General features: G+C 34.4%; 1 protein-coding gene across 6 annotated transcripts in view; it reads left to right on the forward strand.

The window, feature by feature from the left end:
• Positions 1–20747, forward strand: part of FucT6 (alpha-(1,6)-fucosyltransferase) — a 606841-nt gene that overhangs the window by 438676 nt on the left and 147418 nt on the right. Inside the window, exon 2 of one of the 6 annotated variants that reach the window (XM_068388481.1) lies at positions 16057–16107. The exons of the other annotated variants lie outside the window; for them this stretch is intronic. The gene's annotated coding sequence lies outside the window, so the exon portion shown is untranslated. The remainder of the gene's footprint in view (positions 1–16056; positions 16108–20747) is intronic. 6 annotated transcript variants of the gene reach the window in all.

Raw genomic sequence — 20747 nt, forward strand, 5'->3', positions numbered from 1 at the left:
TCCCTTGCCCCCTGCCATTCATGAGCGGCATTTGAACCTTTAAATCTTTTAATGGTATTTTCCTGTATCTCCCCCCCCCCCCTTTTTTTTTTAATTAGTTTTTTAACTGGCGTTGCATTCTTCCGGGGCAAGAATATTACGTAATGCTTCTTTGTATTTTGGTCTCACCTATTGACCAACTCTTAATTCGGACTAGATATTACTAAAACTTCTCGCCATTTAAAATAGTTATGTTGACAAATTTCATTATTATTAACCAAATTGGAAATTATTAAATTACCAATTTGCATTAATTTTGTAGATGTATTTGTTACCTTTTCTTTTTTAATTATATCTTTTACTTGTAAAGCGCATTTAATGATATTTTATTTTATCATATTTATTTTACCTTACTAGGTATCCTGCAAATTTTATGCAATATTTTGATGGACTATGAGAGAAAGGAGGCTGGGTTTTATTTCAGGCCTCAGGAAAGCTCCGCTGCTTTTCTCCCCAACTTGATTATCATAATAAGGAAACGAACTTTCTTGGCTTGAAAATCTTTGGCCTCAAGTTTTATCCAGCTTCGGCTTCGCTTACTAAAACTAAAATGTTCATATTTTCTTTTATTTCTTCCCTTTTTCGTATGAGGTTACGATTTGCATCTTTGGGTGAACTGATTACGTACTTTGACATTATAGTTACTATTGTTTTCTTACTAATATTTTTATAAGTTATTAATGTGTAATGACTTATTTTTTTCATGAAAGTACTTTTGTTTGTTTGACATAGAATTTCTTTTCATCTCCTTGTTGACGTTGGTGTATTCAAGTAGCAGTAGCTTAGTATTGTCAAAGTTTACATTCTTATTCCAAGTGCTGTCGATTTAAACGGCAATCTTTCTTTCCTTTGAGAGAGAGAGAGAGAGAGAGAGAGAGGAGAGAGAGAGAGAGAGAGAGAGAGAGAGAGAGAGAGGAGAGAGGAGAGAGAGAGGAGAGAGCGCGTTTATGAACGCAATCATGTGTAAGCCTCTGGGTTATGACGCCAACCCATCCATTTACCTCTCTCTATGGCGTTACCTGCGCTTTTAATTAGGCCCCCTATTCAACCTGCCTAGGGTTTACCCACTGCCTCAGATGTGCGTGCGTGCGGAGCATTCATTTTTGTGTGTATAGGGACGTTGCCTCACAAATCTAACGCTGCAGAGAAAGAGAGAGAGAGGAGAGAGAGAGAGAGGAGAGAGAGAGAGGAGAGAGAGAGAGAGAGTCTGGGAAAAATTCATATCCGGTCCTTGATACACTTCTTGCAACAGCAGCCTCAGATAACCTTGTCTTTCTTCCCTTCTCGTTTCCACCCTCTTATTCTTCTCTAGTCCTTTTTTTTTTTACTTTAGCTTCCGAGTGTAAAGACGTATTTTTATGCGCCTGTGTAAGCTAAAATTCTAACCTTTATTTCATATTTACATTTTCGATATGCATATTATATAAAAGCTGTATGCACGTTCGGTACATAGAGAGAGAGAGAGAGGAGAGAGAGAGAGGAGGAGAGGAGAGAGAGAGAGAGAGAGAGAGAGAGGAGAGAGAGAGACTTGGTATGTTGGGGTGTCTCCCTTGTTGTCGCTTAGCGAGGAGAAACAGTTGAAGAATATATGGAGTTGGAAGGCGTTTCCCTCGAGATACTCCTCTCCGTGTTGAAGGTTAGGTGGGTGTGATTTAGCGTCTGTCGGTAATTTTTTTTTTTTTTTCATTCGACTGCGTTGTTATCAAGAATATCTTTGTGAAGAATTATTACTAATACTTTTGCGTGTGTGTGTGTAAACTGCACTTGTTTATTTACATGTTGCACAAACTTTATCGGCTGGATACCGTTTCAAAGGAAGTTTTAGTTCATAAAAAAGCATAGAAGTAAGAGCACGTGTTAAGCGGCAAGTCTCATACAAACTTAAGGACTCACGACGTAGGTATCTGAATTTAGCTGTTTACCTCCCCATTGAAACCTTATGTCGTGTCAGGAAAATTGTCTTTAGTCTGGATTGTGGATATAGAAAGCAGCTCAGGGACCATGTAAATTTAGATGATAAGTGTTATCAAGTTTATCATAGTACTTCCATATATGTATGTATATATATATATATATATATAAATATATATATATATATATATATATATATATATATACATATATATATATATATATATATATATATATATATACATTATATATACATGTGTGTGTATATATATATATATATATATATATGTATGTAATGTGTGTATGTATATTTATGTGTATATATAATATAATATATATATATACATATATATATATATATATATATATATATATATATGTATGTAATGTGTGTATGTATATTTATGTGTATATATAATATAGTATATATATATATATATTACATACACATATTACACACATACACACACATATATATGTACATATATATAAATATATATATATATATATATATATATATATATATATATATATATATCTTCTTCTTCTTCTTTCTTTGGTCTACATCTTATCCCACTTCTATGTGGAGTCGATGTTTCTGGCCAGCGTTCTCCATCTACCTCTGTCCCACACTCATCATCACCGGTTAATTCCCTTTGATCGAGAGGTCATCCTTAATACAGTCCACCCACCTTCGCTTTGGTCCTCCCTCTCCTTCTCGTTCCCTGTACCTCCATTTCCATCACTCTCCTCCCAATATACTGTTCATCTCTTCTCATGACATGACCATACAACCTCAGTTTACTTTTCTTGGATCTTATCTGATAGTTCTCTAATTCCTGTGGTATCCCTAATTACCCTCATTCCGCATCTTATCTCTTTTTGTCACCCCACACACATCCATCTTAAACATTCTCATTTCTTCTGCCACATCCAGTTTTCTTCTCTTCTGTCTTCTTCTGTCTCCGCTCCATACTTCATGGCCGGTCTCACAACTGTCCTGTGTACTTTACCTTTCAACTTAACCCCTATTTTCCTGTCACATAGTATCTCCACGCACTTTTTTCAAATTTATTTCCATCCTGCTTATATTCCTATCTTTATTGTTTCCATACCTCTTTGAGTTGTAATGATGGGTAGGACACTGACAGAAAAAACCCAACGTGGGTACAAGAGCAAGCTAGTGCAGATATTCTATGTAAGAAATAAATGGACACGGGCAGAACATATGATGAGAGTGACAGATAATAGATGAACATTAATAACAGCAGAATACGTCCATAGAGAATGTAAAAGAATCAGGGGGAAGGAAGAAAAAACGATGGATTGACGATCTAAGAAAATTTGTGAGACTACCCTGGTATTAGAATGACCACAAACAGACGCGTGTGGAAGGGACATGTCTGAGGCCTTTGTCTTGCATTGGACCAGCAACGGTTGATGATGATTATATATATATATATATATATATGTGTGTGTGTGTGTGTGTGTGTGTGGTGTATACACACAAACACACACACGTGTATTTGTGTGGCAGTAACACATTTTATTCTGTGGAGTCCTCACATGTTATGGGAAATTCGCTTAAACAGAGTGGTGTATATATATATATATATATATATATATAGATAGATAGATAGATAGATAGATATATACATACAGTATATATAATATATATGCATGTATATATATGTGTGTGTGTATGTGTATATATATATATATATATATATAAATATATATATATATATATATATATATATATATATATATATATATATATATATATATATATATATATATATATATATAAATAAATTTCTACCTCATACTTGGGATCGAACGCTAGCCCCTTCTAATGAGAAGGCCAGGTCGAAACCAACCATGCCACGAGAGCCCATAAAAGAAATCTGAACCTGACACTAATCTAGCTGTCCGAGGATTTACCTGGTGAGACATCAGTCTCTTTAACCAGCGAGTTTTACCAGATTTCCTCCCCGGGCCCACCACGTGACACAATTGGTAGTAATTCATTCAAATTACCCCTAATGAGTCAATATGGATAAATATCAACACAACATCGTGTTCAAATAGAAATACAATTTCTACCTCATACTTGGGATCGAACGCTAGCCCCTTCTAATGAAAGGCCAGGTCGAAACCAACCCATGCCACGAGAGCCCATAAAAAGAAATCTGAACCTGACACTAATCTAGCTGTCCGAGGGATTTACCTGGTGAGACATCAGTCCTCTTTACCAGCGAGTTTTACCAGATTTCCCCGGGCCACCACGTGACACAATTGGTAGTAATTCATTCAAATTACCCCTAATGAGTCAATATGGGATAAATATCAACACAACATCGTGTTCAAATAGAAAATAAATTTCTACCTCATACTTGGGATCGAACGCTAGCCCCCTTCTAATGAAAGGCCAGGTCGAAACCAACCCATGCCACGAGAGCCCATAAAAGAAATCTGAACCTGACACTAATCTAGCTGTCCGAGGATTTTACCTGGTGAGACATCAGTCTCTTTATTTCTATTTGAACCACGATGTTGTGTTGATATTTATCCATATTGACTCATTAGGGGTAATTTGAATGAATTTACTACCAATTGTGTCACGTGGTGGCCCCGGGGGAAAATCTGGTAAAACTCGCTGGTAAAAGAACTGATGTCTCACCAGGTAAATCCTCGGACAGCTAGATTAGTGTCAGGTTCAGATTTCTTTTATGGGCTCTCGTGGCATGGTTGGTTTCGAACCTGGCCTTTCATTAGAAGGGGCTAGCGTTCGATCCCAAGTATGAGGTAGAAATTTATTTCTATTTGAACACGATGTTTGTGTTGATATTTATCCATATATATATATATATATATATATATATATATATGTATATATATATATATGTATATGTATATATATATATATATATGTGTGTGTGTGTGTGTGGTGTGAATGTGTGTGGGTTTATTTCGAAATAGCTAAATAGCTAGTTCCATTACGATATTACTGGAAATAGATTAGTTATAATAGACTTAATCTCCAAGTAAAAACTGTTTCATTTTGAATCGGATTGATTACGTACCCGAGGTATACCTATGTATTTCATGGATTAAGTTAATAAATTTAGCTCATACGGTACTGATAAACCGTTGATAAATCTTTCCTTTGAACGCAGGCAGTGCTTTTGCATATTCCAAGGACGGAGGAAATTTCATGGCTTAAATTTGCAAGGATGTGTTCAATACAGAAGGGGTTTATTACCAAATTTATAGATAAATGAACACATATATAAACATACTGGTCATTATATGCACATATGTATGATTATACTTTTACATGATATATGTATAATTTCCTTATTACCAAAAAACTTCAAAATAATTTTGATCTGACCTTTCACCTAAACTAACCTTTTAACAATAGCTCTACTTATCTCTATTTAGCTGCTTTAACCTTACTATATATTTTTTACATTTGGACACGACCCTCAACATCTTTCTTCTATTGGCGAAGACTTGGATAAACAATTCCTGCATACGTTTTTAACTTGGCTCTCAAAGACGAAAATTTGTTCTAATACTTGCACACTTGCTACATCCATTCTCATTGCACCTATTCTCGCCTTTTCTTCTCTCATTTTACTGTTATCTGTTCTATTACTTTTCAAATATGTATGCGAATCAATCACTTTCATCTTTCTACCATTGATTTTTCTATCGTCTTAGTTTCAATTTACTCTAATAATTTTTTTTTTTTCATATTGAAGTTCTACTGTCTCCTTTTGCAGGTCTTTTCAAACTCATTTGCTAGTTTTCGCAATTTGTCTTTATTTTCCCTAACCAGCAAACCGTCTTATCAATCATTCCATACTCAATATGTCTACTCATCATCCTAGCTCACATCTTTGAACCTACATACATTTACTTTGCCCTTTTCCTGACCTCTCGCCTGACTCCATCTATGGAGACAGAACATATGTATCAGATCGATTATCACACTAATCCAGTAACACCTTGATAATGACTGTAATCTCTTCCAACAGTTTATCTTCAATGCCATACGTCCTCAACAGCCTTCACCTTGCCTCTTATCTGTTCTATTATTAGCTTCACCAGATCCTGTGCTTTTTTACAGTTTTCCCATTTACTGTTTAATGACAGGAGATGGTATTTCCATCCTCCTTATTTATCCTAAGCTACCTGCGACACACATGTACAGTATGTATATATATATATATATATATATATATATATATATTATATATATATATATATATATATAAAATTATGTATTCCTTACCCATAACTATCAAATATATGATATGATTTATGTCTATATATATATATATATATATATATATATATATATATATATATATATATATATATCACATTTGTATATATATTTATTACCCTAGTATATTATACCATAACTCAAATGAATTTATGAATACTATTAAAAACATAATTTTCTTGTCTAGAGATGTCAATACGAATTGTTAACCGTTTGTGCTGTGTAGCTTCATAAACAAAAAACGAATGCAACTGCACCATGGCTACAGCGATTAATGTGAAGGGTTGACTGTGTTCGTGTCTTGAAGTATTCCACAATCTCGTATTATATCGTATCACATGCAGTGTACTTAGCAATTTGTGTGATTGCGTATAAGGGAAGCTTGAGTTTTAAAGAAATATATTTAAACTGGTATTTTAATGGGAACTTAAATGCAATATTTCTATTTTTTTCTACGTTCGTTTTGGCTACCCTTCTTTCCATGTTTGTGTGTATGTATGTGTGTATGTATATATATATATTATATATATATATATATATATATATATATGTGTGTGTGTGTGTGTATATATATGTATATGTGTGTATATATAATTTATTTATATATATATATATATATATATATATATATATATATATGTATATATATATCTTATTTCGTTTCCTTACTGGGCTATTTTCCTTGTTGGAGCCTTTGGGCTTATAGCATCCTGCCTTTCCAACTAGGGATGTAGCTTACCAAGTAATAATATATACATATGTATATATACATACAGTATATATATATATATATATTATATATATATATATATATATATCGTCTACGCCTATTGACACAAAAGGCCTCGGTTTGGTTTCGTCAGTCGTCTCAATCTTGATCTTTTAATTCAGTACCTCTCCATTTATTATCTCATACTCCACGCTTCATAGTGTTCAGCCATGTAGGCATGGGTCTTCCAATTCTTCTATTGCCTATTGGAGCCCAGTTAAACGTTTGGTTAACTAATCTCTCTTGGGGAGTGCGAAGAGCATGACCAAACTATCTCCATCTACTCCTCACCATGATCTTATCCATATATGGCACTCGAGTAATATATCTTATAGTTTCATTTCTAATCCTGTCCTGTTGTTTAACTCCTCCCAATAATTTTCGGAGGGCTTTGTTCTCAAATCTCCTAAATCTCTCTGAGATTGTTTCATTGTCATACCATGGCTCATGTCCATACAGTAACATTGATCTCAGTATATATATATATATATATATATATATATTATATATATAATATATATATATATATATATATATTACTGTAACGCCATTTACCTTGATTATTGATAGCTTAAGGATTTTGTTTAACGTTATATCTCACACTGAATTAAGAGGAAATTAGATAAATTGAAGTTTGTCTGATGAATTATTTACTCATAGTTATTAGATTTTATATTTTTTTCTTTATATGAATACGCGAACCTTCATTTATTGCGAAACAATTCAGAACCTTGAAATATGTGTTAAGAAATATATCAAATAAGAAAGGAAAGTGGAAATGAAAGGAATTAATTCTAAGTAGAATAGTGATGCAAATGACAAAGTGCAACAGTACAAATTAGAAATTGAGTCGGAGAATAAACGTTTTGAAGGACCATAATGTAAGATTTGAAAAATCTTCAATGTATTTTAGAATGTATTTTATAATATGGGTTAGAGGAGTATTACGCTATTTAAGAAGTCTTGGTAATAAATTCCTATCTATCATAATTATGGATATGGGGTCAATGACATCATGGTATTCTTTAGATTATGCATTCTACCGTCATATCTTTCACTGCCTCTATGCCGATAAGCTTTACCCGCATTTTGGTTTTAATCATCTCTCTCTCTCTCTCTCTCTCTCTCTCTCTCTCTCCTCTCTCTCTCTCTCTCTCTCTCTCTTTATAGCTACAAAATATTTTATCCCTGATTATTTTAACTAATCCAGGCTATTTACTTTTCAACCATAACTTCCTTGTCGTTATTCACTAATCTTTTGACTCCCTAATGTCGTTGTGTAAACTCAGCTCTTGGAGGAAATTTCTGCTGCCTCTATTCTATAAACGTCTTTGGATGATGTTGATAAGATTTATTCAAAGACAAGCCAATGTGTTTCATGGTCCGTTGGTCACGTACCAAGTGTCAGCCCCAAAAAATAATCGATCGGTGTTGAGGTCTTTATATATATAGTTTGTTGTTGAGTGGGCTTCTTTTTATCTCTGCCATCAAGACGTCAGATTTTTTTTTATTTCTTTTTATGGTAGAATACCTTTTCTGAATTATTATTATTATTATTATTATTATTATTATTATTATTATTATTATTAGGGTGAAGGTTTATCTGAAAATCCCGAAAGTCATATTTTATATTGTAATTGCTGTTTTGAGCAACAAACTCGATTCTCTCTCTCTCTCTCTCTCTCTCTCTCTCTCTCTCTCTCTCTCTCTCTCTCTCTCTCTCTCTCTCTCTCTCTCTCTCTCTCTCTCTAACTCGAATCAAGTTTAATAAGAAATGTACAAGAGCAAATGATGGAACGCAATGCTCGGATCTGTCAATTGATTTTACTGATTAAAGTAATTAATGTTAATGAGTATGACTTCGGTGAGCATCAACAATGGAGTTACCAAATACCCTTTTCTAAGTTCCTCCCTTTCTTCTCCCTCTTATAATGTATCGGATATACACACACACATATATATATGTATACATACACAAACATACATATATATATATATATATATATATACATACATACATACATAACATACATACATACACACACATTAGTGTACGCAACCCGTCAAAAGTGACTTCCAAATATTTAGATAGGTATCCATATTCAGATTAAACCCTTTTTATCACTCCCCCCCCCCCACCTTCCTAACTACAACATGCTAGTTTAGGCAATTGGGGATTGTTTGCTCTTCAGCGTGACAGAAATGTATATGTATATATATATATATATATATATACACACATACACTGTATGTGTGCATGCATATATTAGTAAGTCGTTTTCTATAATAGTGAATGACTAGTTAAGAATAACTCAAGTCAATGCCATTACCACTGCCACGGTAAATATTAACGAACCCCAGTGCAACAAAAACTTCCATAGCACTAGTTACTTCATACACTTTCCCAGAAGGCTCGTCTGTATTATGTTGCAGGATACCAAGGTCCTTCCTTTTCAATGCGATTATCTATCTAACAAATGCATTAATTCCTCTTTTATTTTCTTACTCTCTAGCACTTCTGAATTATGCACGTTTCGCTAGTACTTTATTCTTACCACGTGACCAAACCACTTCAAAATACTCTGCTTTTTTCCTACTTCTATGGGAATTTTTTCATCACTCCTGCATATCTCTACATTTCTAGTATTGTCAGTTCTTCTTACACCTCTTATATCTTAATACAGAGTTCATTTGAACAGTTTCAGCCTTACATTTCTTTCATTTGTATTTAACCTGCATACTTCACTTCAATGTGAGTAGATTATGTTAATACACTCCCACTATGACTTTCCACAGACTTTTTTTTTCTTCTCCAATCTTTTGCCCACAACCTGCTATTTTGCCTGCCTCTCCTATCCTGTGACTCGCGTCTCCCCTGTTCTGTCACCATCCACTAACATTCACTGCTCTATTTTCTTTGTTTTCATTTCCTCAAATTTACTTCCTCTTTCTGTATACATAACCAGACTCTCTTGTCATCCTATGCAGTTTCTTTACATGGTCTTTAATTGGCATACTATCATCTGCAAGCATCAACCATTTGAAATCCCCTTCACAGCATCATGCTGACTTCTTTTGTCACTTCATTCTTAAAGATGTTGAACAAGCATGAAAGGCTAATATATCCTTGCCTCAGACTCACTTTCATATCAAAACAAGCTACTCTTCGGCTATAATTATCTAACGTAGACTTTAATTTCCTCTTAAGGAAATTTTTTTACTTGCTATTAATAATGTCATACATTCTCATCATCTTCCACATTCTCTATCAATTCTGTATTTATAGGCCTCATTTGTATCTTATGCAACGAATCTCTGTGGAAAATGAACTTTCCTGTACCCTAATAGGAGCTTCTGTAAAATATATTAGTTTATTGTTTTCAGTAAATCTAAAGTCAACGTTACGACAATGTCTTGTTCTTTCTTAGGTCCTGTTTATATAATCCTTCCGTCTTTTTCATTTGCAAATTGTTGATTAGCGAAATTCCCTCCTTTTCACATTTCTTTTATTTATTAAATGAACATCAAAGTTTTAAACATTAAGAATATGCTTTATGGTATTTGCAATTATTAATTGTGCCCTCAGTGTGCCCATCACTCAATCTGATAGTATTGATGAGCAAATGATAAAACTAAAGGAGTTGCTTTGATTATCTAAGTTTGGGATATTCTCACACATCACCAAAAGCTTAACAAACTTTAGCGTCTCATCGAAGGCTCGGCCCACCGTAACTCTGAATTTTAGCTTTAGATAAAAACGCCTCACCTAAATCTTAGAAATGTTAAAATCCCTTATCTGAGTATATTATATACTGTGTGTATATATATATATATATATATATATATATATATATATACATACATACATACACACACACACACATATATATATATATATATATATATATATATATATATATATATACACACACAAAGACGGGAGTCGAAGGTCATGTCTGAGGCCTTTATCATGCAGTAGACCAACAACGGCTGATGGTGATATACACCCACCTATAACATAATTAAACAACTCTCTTACAGCTATATATTTTAACCCTGTGGTAAAGGTTTTTTATTCTAAATCTCCTATATAAATCATTACATCCACATCAAGTTTTATATCGATAAACCAATCAATCACCTTAACGCTTTGCACCCTTTTAAATCCTCACCCGAAGTTTCACGCAATTTGACATGTTATCGAAAGCTTGGCGCGCTTCAATCAAAGCATTAAAAGCCAACAAAAGAAGAGAAGCAAACCTCATCTAAACTTTGGATTCCATCATGTTTTCCCTTCCTGCTGCACGCAGAAGAAGCAGCAGCAGCAGTGAGTTCATCGTTGGAAAGGCCGTAATCGATTGCAAATGCATGACTTCGCCAAGTAAAGAACTCCGGGGGACGGGGGGAGGGAAGTGGGCATTCAAATCAGTTGTCGAATCCATTGCGTGAGATTTAAGAGGGGAAATGGAGGAAGTGGTTCGAAGAGAGTTGATGTTGGGAAGAAGGGGGGGGGGGGGTGTTTGGAGTTGGGGGTTCATCTGCTTCCTTGGATTTTGGGGTTTTTAAATGATTCTGAACTTATAAGAGTTTATCTTTTGAGAGGATGAGAGACTTGTTTGCCTGGCATCGTTTTGTGTTGATACGGTACATGGTTTTAAAATTTTGCTTTTGGAATGTATTCTATATGATCATTTGCAAAAGGGAAAACAATTATTATACGCCAACACATACGGGTTATTAATTGATTATTTATAGACTGGCGTCACACAAGAGTGAAAGAGTTTGTACTATGATTAAGAACTTGTTATTCCGTTAGAGTCTAGACTCCACAGTACGCGGAGAATAAATAGTAGAATTTCGTATGTGTTTGGGAGAATTTGGCCATTGGGGTTACGTGTCTCACATATTGATTTTCACTCAATATACTTCATGATATCCTTTAAACTGATATGACCCAGGAAGAAGCATAGCCTCTTTGATTATGTACGTTTGAGCACAAGCTTGTAAGTGAGGATTCGTAACATACAGTAGATAAGCACATAGACTTTAATTATCTCATTTCCCATTTTAACTGTATATATTTTTTCATCTTTTAGCCCAAAAAGAAATATTCTCTCTCTCTCTCTCTCTCTCTCTCTCTCTCTCTCTCTCTCTCTCTCTCTCTCTCTCTCTCTCTCTCTCTCTCTCTCTCTCCTCGAATAATAAATTGATGTTTGCATGGAACTTGTAGTGATAAATGAAGTTGCAATAATTGTTAATGACAACGATTTGATTGATTTTCGAGTGACTTAAATTGTTTCATTTTGTCTCTTTTAATTCATATCAGATAAAGATAGTAATAAAATTACTTCTACTACTACTACTACTACTACTACTACTACTACTACTACTACTACTACTACCACTACTACTACTACTTTACCCACAATTTAAATATTTTCGCAAGAGAAATGGAAATAATTTGATAGTTATGAATCTATAGTTCACTATATTCTCCAGCTATTATACAAACTGATATTATTCTGAAATATGACCTTCATTGCCGTAATCTACGCTTATGTTAACTGACATCAAGATGAATCTTGCAGCTGTTATATTAGTGTAGTTAGGAAACTAAATGTTACTGGGTGTTTGTTCCAATGATATATAACGAAACTGTTTTGATATAGTAATATGTTTATCTATTCTTATACAATGTATGTATGTATGTTATCAATTGTCTGTTATATTGTGTGCTTATGTGTTTATCTGCGATATATTTACATAGTTGAATGATATAAAAATATTTTGATGTCCCTTGTTAAGGACAAAATGTTGAGAAAATTGTAAAACGGGAAATATTTTTAGATTAGGACATCAGTGAAGTATCTGTTTTAATGTTGTTGATGTTTTTAAAATATCTTATTTTAATTGCTCATTTCTTATTAGATCGTTTATTTATTTCCTTATTTCCTTTCCTCACTGAGCTATTTTTCCTGTTGAGCCCATGGGCTTATAGCAGCTTGCTTTTCCAACTACGGTTGTAGCTTAGCTAGTAATAATAATAATAATAATAATAATGAAGTTTAGATATCTTTAGTTTCATATACCGAATCCTGTAATTCTTTGTGGCAAAAAATCCATTGTGTGTGAGATAAAGGCGAATTAGTTTCCCTTTATTTAAGCTGTATACATTGGTGAGTAAACCCGAACATTGGCTGTAGCTATTTGAGTAAGTTACGGTGCTCTTGAAGAGGTAACACCTTGACGTTAACTGGTGACGCCCTACGGAGGCGAGGGAATGTTCTTAGTACTCCCGCTACTCTTGTCAGCCCGATAGTCTATCGAATTGCCTAACACAGAGTGGAAAAATTTTGGTATTTATATTGATATCGGTTTCGTTATTCATGTTTGCCCATTTTGTGGTTTCACTGCAGGTATTTGCGAAACATCACCCTCGTGCTCTACGCTTTAGTCGTTCGCCTGTTAATGAACGTCTTGCGTTGTTAAATTTTAGCGTAAATGATTATGTGGCCGGATGGTTAGAATGACACGCGCGCAATCACAACTTCCGTGTTTGTTATGTCATCGTAGCGTTAAATCTCTCATGTATTTCAAAGCTTTCGTGCCTGTTGGAACGTGAACCTTCAATGTTTTGGCTGTATAATTTTATGTAGTAGACCCTATGTATGGCAGTAACCCCAAGTACCATCTTGAAGTTGTGAAACATTTAGAACTAAGCCAATTTGACCCGTCAATGTAAACTCCATTTGTTGCTGTCGAAGATCACAGTTGTTGTCAAAATAGTATTTCCACAAATCTGTATAGCTGTAGCGGTGCCACGTAAGAAATTTATGGGATTTATTTCATGTAAGCCAAGCGTAAATTATCTCATAGGTAGGCTACAGTAACAGTAATCCTGTCTTTACTATGCTCGAAAGATATTTCTATTCGGGTTAACTCCAACGTAAATTAGTTGTTTTTCAGTTATCTTAACCTCTGCGGTGTTCGGGTGGTCCTCCTAACCAGTCCTCTTGGGGAATGGTTGTAGGTTTTGGGCGTGAGGGACAGACATTGAAGTAGCATGGTAATTGAAAGGATGGGTCCTGAATCTTAATGTTTACTTGGCTGGATCTTTGGAGCCTTCCCAGCAAGATGTATTGTACTAAAATAAATGACTTTAGTGTTTTTCATTAGGGGGTTCTTTTATGCAAAATGGTAAATTATCTCTCTCTCTCTCTCTCTCTCTCTCTCTCTCTCTCTCTCTCTCTCTCTCTCTCTCTCTCTCACACACACACAAACTAACTAACTTACTAACGTAAAAGGCGCTGTTTCAGTGATACTTATCGGAAAACAAGATTGTCGTCGGCAAGAACGCGCCCCCAAAAACATGTTTTGTTGCCCTATTTTACCCTGGATACTTGCTGTTCTCGCCAGGCTTAATCTCGAGAGGGCATTATCTTAGTTAGTCTTATAGGCGAGGTAAACATTCTGCTTATACGAGAGAAGATAGTTTATTAAATGGCCCCGATAATCCTTAGGAGAGGCGTTGCATCAGAAAGCGGCACAGCCGTATTATAGGGGTGGCCGTAAGTGGCTGTGGGTCACGTAATGGAATAACCCATGGAATTAATGCGGGCTTGAATGACACTACATGTCTTTGAAGCGAATATCAAAATATAACCAGGTTTAGATTAACCTTGGTAATAGTTATAACAATACGTATAAGTTCACCCCACAAGTTTATTCGTAAACAATGGAAGTACATGTCTACACAAACATATATACTGTACATATTTGCATACACACATACATATCTCCCTTGTATAAAAAGAGCAATTGTCTGGCTATCTCTCTACCTGTATATATATATATATATATATATATATATATATATATGTATGTATATATATATATATATATATATATATATATATATATATATATATATATATATATATATATACATATATATTTCCTGTCACGCTGAGCGGCAACTACTCAGAAGCGACAATCTCCCACAAATTGCCCAAACTGTAATAACGGTACATATGACGTGTCCTTAGTAACTATTAAATTGTTTTTACTAAGGGTATAATTTAAGAAAAAAAAGAACATGTTCTTCACGGGCTATGTTTGTGTTGTCTACACTGCTTTTAGCTGTTTCATGCTATCATTCTGATATTGATTTAACCCTATTTAAAACTATTAACTCTCCAAACATTTCTCTTTTGATTACGTTATTCATTCTTTCATGCTTGGCTTCTTCAATTTGGGCCTTTTTGCTTACTGTAATTGATTGTAAATAAGAGTTGTCGGATCTGGATTTGAAAATAAGTATATATAAGAATAACTTATGTATTTATCCCAGTGATGAGAGTCTTTACAACTTTACTTAAATACAGTATTTGGCGAGTGTTTTAAGTACAGTTTCTGGAGCTTTATTATGATATGAAAGGCATTTGTTTTGAGTCGTTATTATAATTCACTCTCACAACATACAAGGTTATTTATTCATGAAGCTTTACGATGTAATGTATATTATTATTATTATTATTATTATTATTATTATTATTATTATTATTATTATTATTATTATTATCACTTGCTGGAAAAGCAGAATGCTATAAGCCCAGGGCCCCAATAGGGGAAAATAACCCAGTGAGGAAAGGAAACAAGAAAAAATAAAATATTTCAAGAACAGTAACAACATTAAAATAAGTAGTTAGTGTACTCTTCGAAGCACATTAGACTAAGAAGAGGAATTTTCCTAGTATTGAAAATGTATCGTGCACTGTTTGATTTAATTATCAATAAAATGGAATAATTTGTACTTTAGGAACAGTGAACACTTAATTACACAAGTGTTAAACCTACCATTAAATCAAGATAACATCAGTACCTGCTGGCCTTTAGACCAGTTGATTGTTATATGTTTCCGGGTAACCATTGTTCATTATATATATATTCTTTTTCATTGTTTCAGGTGTGTACGATTGTTATATGTTTCCGGGTAACCATTGTTCATTATATATATATATATTCTTTTTTCATTTTTCAGGTATGTACGGTTGACCTTGACATGTATATTAATGGCATTTCCACCAGACTCGTAAGTTTTTATTAATCTCGATTACATTTTGCTATGATAAGTGTAGCAATTGGAAGTAATGGCAATATGTACGTTCTCTTATTATATACATTAGGAGTATATTAACATTGTTATCAGTTGGATAGTCTAAGTGGTAACCTGTTATTGATTATTTTGCATTATATTTTCTTCGGTAATAATACTCAGTTTTACACATTTCTTAATCGCTGCAATCCCTGACTTGAAACAAGAACTTGACTTTGTTTCCATTTTAATTTTTTAATATCCCTTTTTGCTTTGGTCCATTTTCAAAAACAATACTTGACCATCATTTTGTAGTATCCTATGTTCCTCATTTACATTGTCTCTGGTCCCATCATGTTTTTCCTTTGTCTTGAAGAGAACTATTCTTTTTGGATTTTGTTGTTCCAGGAGGTTTATAACTGAAAAACCTCTAATGTATTAATGTCTTATAGATCAATCTGAGAAATAGCAGGTGATTGAGAGAACATATTATTAATACATTTCTCCCAATCGTCCAAGATAATAGTGAAACACTTGGGCGGAACTGCGTTTATTATTTTTGGGTATTTAACGAAAGATCGAATTCGGGAAGAAAATAAATTTTCCCTTAACCCTTGATTTTGTCATTCTTTTTTACTCCTGTGTCTTTAATGTAACTTATGTTGTTTTGGTAGATATTGATCTTGCCTGTCTTGTATCCTCTGGTTCAACCCAACTGTTGCAAGGAATATTTGACTTTCAAATGTAGTGCTACTTTTATATTTGAAAAGTAAAGCAAGATAGGCGAAGAGCAACAAGTGAATAAGTTACTTTAGTTGAAGATGATGAAACGTTACTTGAAGGTACTGGAGTGTTGCAAGATGACAAAATAGCTTCACGGCTTAACTGAGGTTGCGTAACTCTCCGTACAAAATGCCGGCGTCTTAGGACTTGCCGTACGCTCGCACTACTCAGGACGGACCCGCTTGTGAACTTTGTTATCACTACTTTCAAGGTTTTAAAGGTCGCTCATGAATGGCTGAGGCAAGGGACAGTGCCATTGCCCTATCAAGCAGGGCAATGCTCTAGAGACTGAACATATATACATATGATGTGTCCAAACCCCCTCTCCACCCTAGCTAGGACCAAGGAGGGCCAGGCAATGGCTGCTGATGTCTCAGCAGATAGACCCCCCCCGTTCTTAGGTCACAAGGATGGTGAGGTTGCAGCGACCAAAAGGACCTAACGAGTTTGAGCGGCACTCGAACCCCAGTCTGGCGTCCACCAGTCAGGGACGTTACAGCATGGGGCACCACAACTTCTTGGACTCAAAAATTGAGTTTCACGCCATTGCTTTTTATTATTATTATTCTTTTGTGGCGTGTGACTTTGGAACCTCTTTTGGCACTATCGACCAAGCAAAACGTTGGGAAATTTTCTTTGCAGTAACTCGTAAGTATTTGAGATTACGAATATATATATATATATATATATATATATATATATATATATATATATATATATATATATATATATTAAGATAAATGCACACAACAAAAACAAATGCAGCAGTTTTTAATCCACTGCAGGACAAAAGCCTCAGACATCATCTTAGTTATGTTTGGGGTTTGGCCATTTTCATAACCACGAGAACCACTACGGATTGGTGATGGTGGGGGACTTTAGTCTGATTGCTCACAGCAAGCCAACCTAGTATGGGTGGCCATGACCAGTACAGCTTTGCTGATCCTGACGATACACTAACCCTTTCGCCACGTTAAGGTATCCCCGCTCAAAAAGAGATATGGCTAAGGCCTTTGTCCGGCAGTGGACTAGAAAAAGCTGCATTTGTTGATGTTGATGTGCGTTTGTATATATATATATATATATATATATATATATATATATATATATATATATATATGTATATATATGTATATATGTATATGTGTGTATATATATATATATATATATATATATATATATATGTATATATATATATGTATATATATATATATATATGTATATATATATGTATATATATATATGTATATATATATATATATATATATATATATATATATGTATATATATATATATATATATATATATATATATATATATATATATTATAAATGCATTGGTTCCTGGCACATTCATTATTCATGATCTGTTTCGAGAGATAGTCTCTCTCTCTCTCTCTCTCTCTCTCTCTCTCTCTCTCTCTCTCTCTCTCTCTCTCTCTCTCTCTCTCTCCTGTGCATACAACTTCCACAACATTATTTGTGACACACACCTGCACTAAAGGTTCATTTGTAGGGAGTTGAACCCCTTTTTCAATGACTCTCGCTTTCTGAATGTTAAGCATTTTGTTTCTGATACAACACCTATATGTCCATGTAACTTATTATACTATCATATATCATCCCAACCGCTGCTAGTCCGCTGCATGACAAGACCTCAGACATGTCCTTCCACACGTGTCTATTTATTGCCTTTCTATGACATATACTGTATATATATATTGTGTGTGTGTGTGTAGATGTGTGTCTTTTACATAAAACATTGCTTACATTTTTAAGAACATACATTTTATGTGAAGGTTCGTGTTGTGTGTACACAAAATATCGTATAAATCTATAAGGACTTTAAGTATCATGTAAAAGAACTAAAAAATCATAATTGTTATTAGAGTTTCGTATGTCCTTTTTTTTCAAGACGCCAGTGATGACGGCTCACAAAAACTGGAAAAGACCGAGAAAAGTGAGAACGAATCATGATTCATATGTATGAAGACGAGCAGACGAAGGAAGGCCTGATTTTTTGCCGCCGTCCTGATTAATGTTGAAACGAACTAATTGTCCGGCGGAGATTGAAATGAAATCGGATTAGTCGAGAGCCCTTTTCGGAAATCCCAGATGTAAAGCATTCCATCTGGATTTTTCCCTACTAATGAATGAGGTGATTTAAAGCGGAATTATTTGCCCTGAATGCTATCTTTCTTGCCAGCGATGACGACGCTCCCTCCCTCCCTCCTTCCTTCCCTCCCTCCCTCCGTGTTTGGAGTTGACTCGCTCTTAAGACCCCGTTTTTTATCAGCATTATTAATGATTTCGTGTCTATCATCACTCGCTGTGGGAATGCCATTTGTGGATTTTAAAAAAGATTTTCTTGAATTGGAATGTATTCGACTTTTCAGGGAGTTCTTTTGGGTTGAGTTCCTTGGGCTTAATCTAATATTGAATTCCTATTTGGTCAGAATGAATGTTTGAAATTCAAGCGCTTTTGACGTTGGTATTGCTTCTTTTATAGTTTTTTAATGTTTTTTTTTTTTATTTCATGGTAATAAGTTAGATGTTTCGGATCCATATTATAATACGTACTGTTTGAAATGTGTAGTAATCCATATTCAGTGACCCTATTCCTCACAGGACTGGAATTTTCCGTCCTGAACAACCTTTCTCATTATCGATTCCAAAGGAGTTATTACACATAGACCTTGGCAATCGATGGCAGCGCTTCATGTTAAAATGTTGGAGTGTTCGCACGTCGTACATTACGGTCGTTTTTTTTTAACTTCTTTTAATTTTTTTATTTGATTGACCTCGATATTGAACACTGTTCGTGTGTCAGGGACGTTTCTCTCTGCAATAAATATAAATGTTACTTGGTCTGAAATATAATAGCTAGATTTGAATTTAGGATATATGAACTTATTGAAATGTGTTTAAAAGTGGACGTCGATTTTAAAGCGTTTTGGAGTTAGAAATTAATTTAATTATGATAGATATATGATTCTACATTTGGTATTTACATTATTGTATGGCTTTTAGTTTGATGAAGTCTGATAATTAAAATATGTTTTTTTTTTTTTGGTTTTTTTTGTGTGTGTGTGTGTGTGTGTGTGTGGTTGACACTTGTAGCCTACAGACCTAAGGTTTTATTTTATTGACTTGAAAAGTTAATGACGAGAAGTAATAAGTAGAATAATGCAAATGATGTTAAAAGACACTTTAATATTGTAGTTGTTCTGTTGTTAGAAAATAATGAATGACATTTAATTTAGAAGCTAATTTTCATAAGTTTTAATTATGTTGGAAAATCCAGTAATGTTAGTAAGATAAAAAAAACTTGCTCAGTTTCAATCAGGGTAAAATACAGGACTTTGATATAAAGTATTTATTCAAATAACAATTTTCTTTAGTATATAATTGAAAATTTCTCTCAAAAGAAAAAGAGAGGATTTTTTAATGGAGTATATCTCCAGAATACACGTTCCTCATGTCGACCTCATGTTGTGGCCGTATATCCTATTTAGGTATGCCAGGGCGAGAACTGTTCCATGACAAATTAATGTCGCCTTCTCTGGCCAGTCATAGGTCACATTCATATATTGCTTCGTGTTACAGTATCTGTAGGGAGGGAAAGAGACAAGGGGATAGCATGCTCAGAGTGGCTCACATGTTAGACGGGATGAATTATTTGCATACAATCCCACATTGTTACACAGAATCTAGTGAAGGATTATTCTCACGTCGTGGCATCGTGACTTGGCGACTGGGTCCCCCCTCTTGGCTCAAGCTTTGGCAGATGCATTATTTCACAGGGTCAGTTCAAAGACCATTTCACTTTCAAGAACGTGTTGTTGGCAGTCCTCT

This window comes from Palaemon carinicauda, chromosome 15 (genome assembly GCF_036898095.1).
Source record: "Palaemon carinicauda isolate YSFRI2023 chromosome 15, ASM3689809v2, whole genome shotgun sequence".
In the NCBI taxonomy this organism is placed as follows: Eukaryota; Metazoa; Arthropoda; class Malacostraca; order Decapoda; family Palaemonidae; genus Palaemon; species Palaemon carinicauda.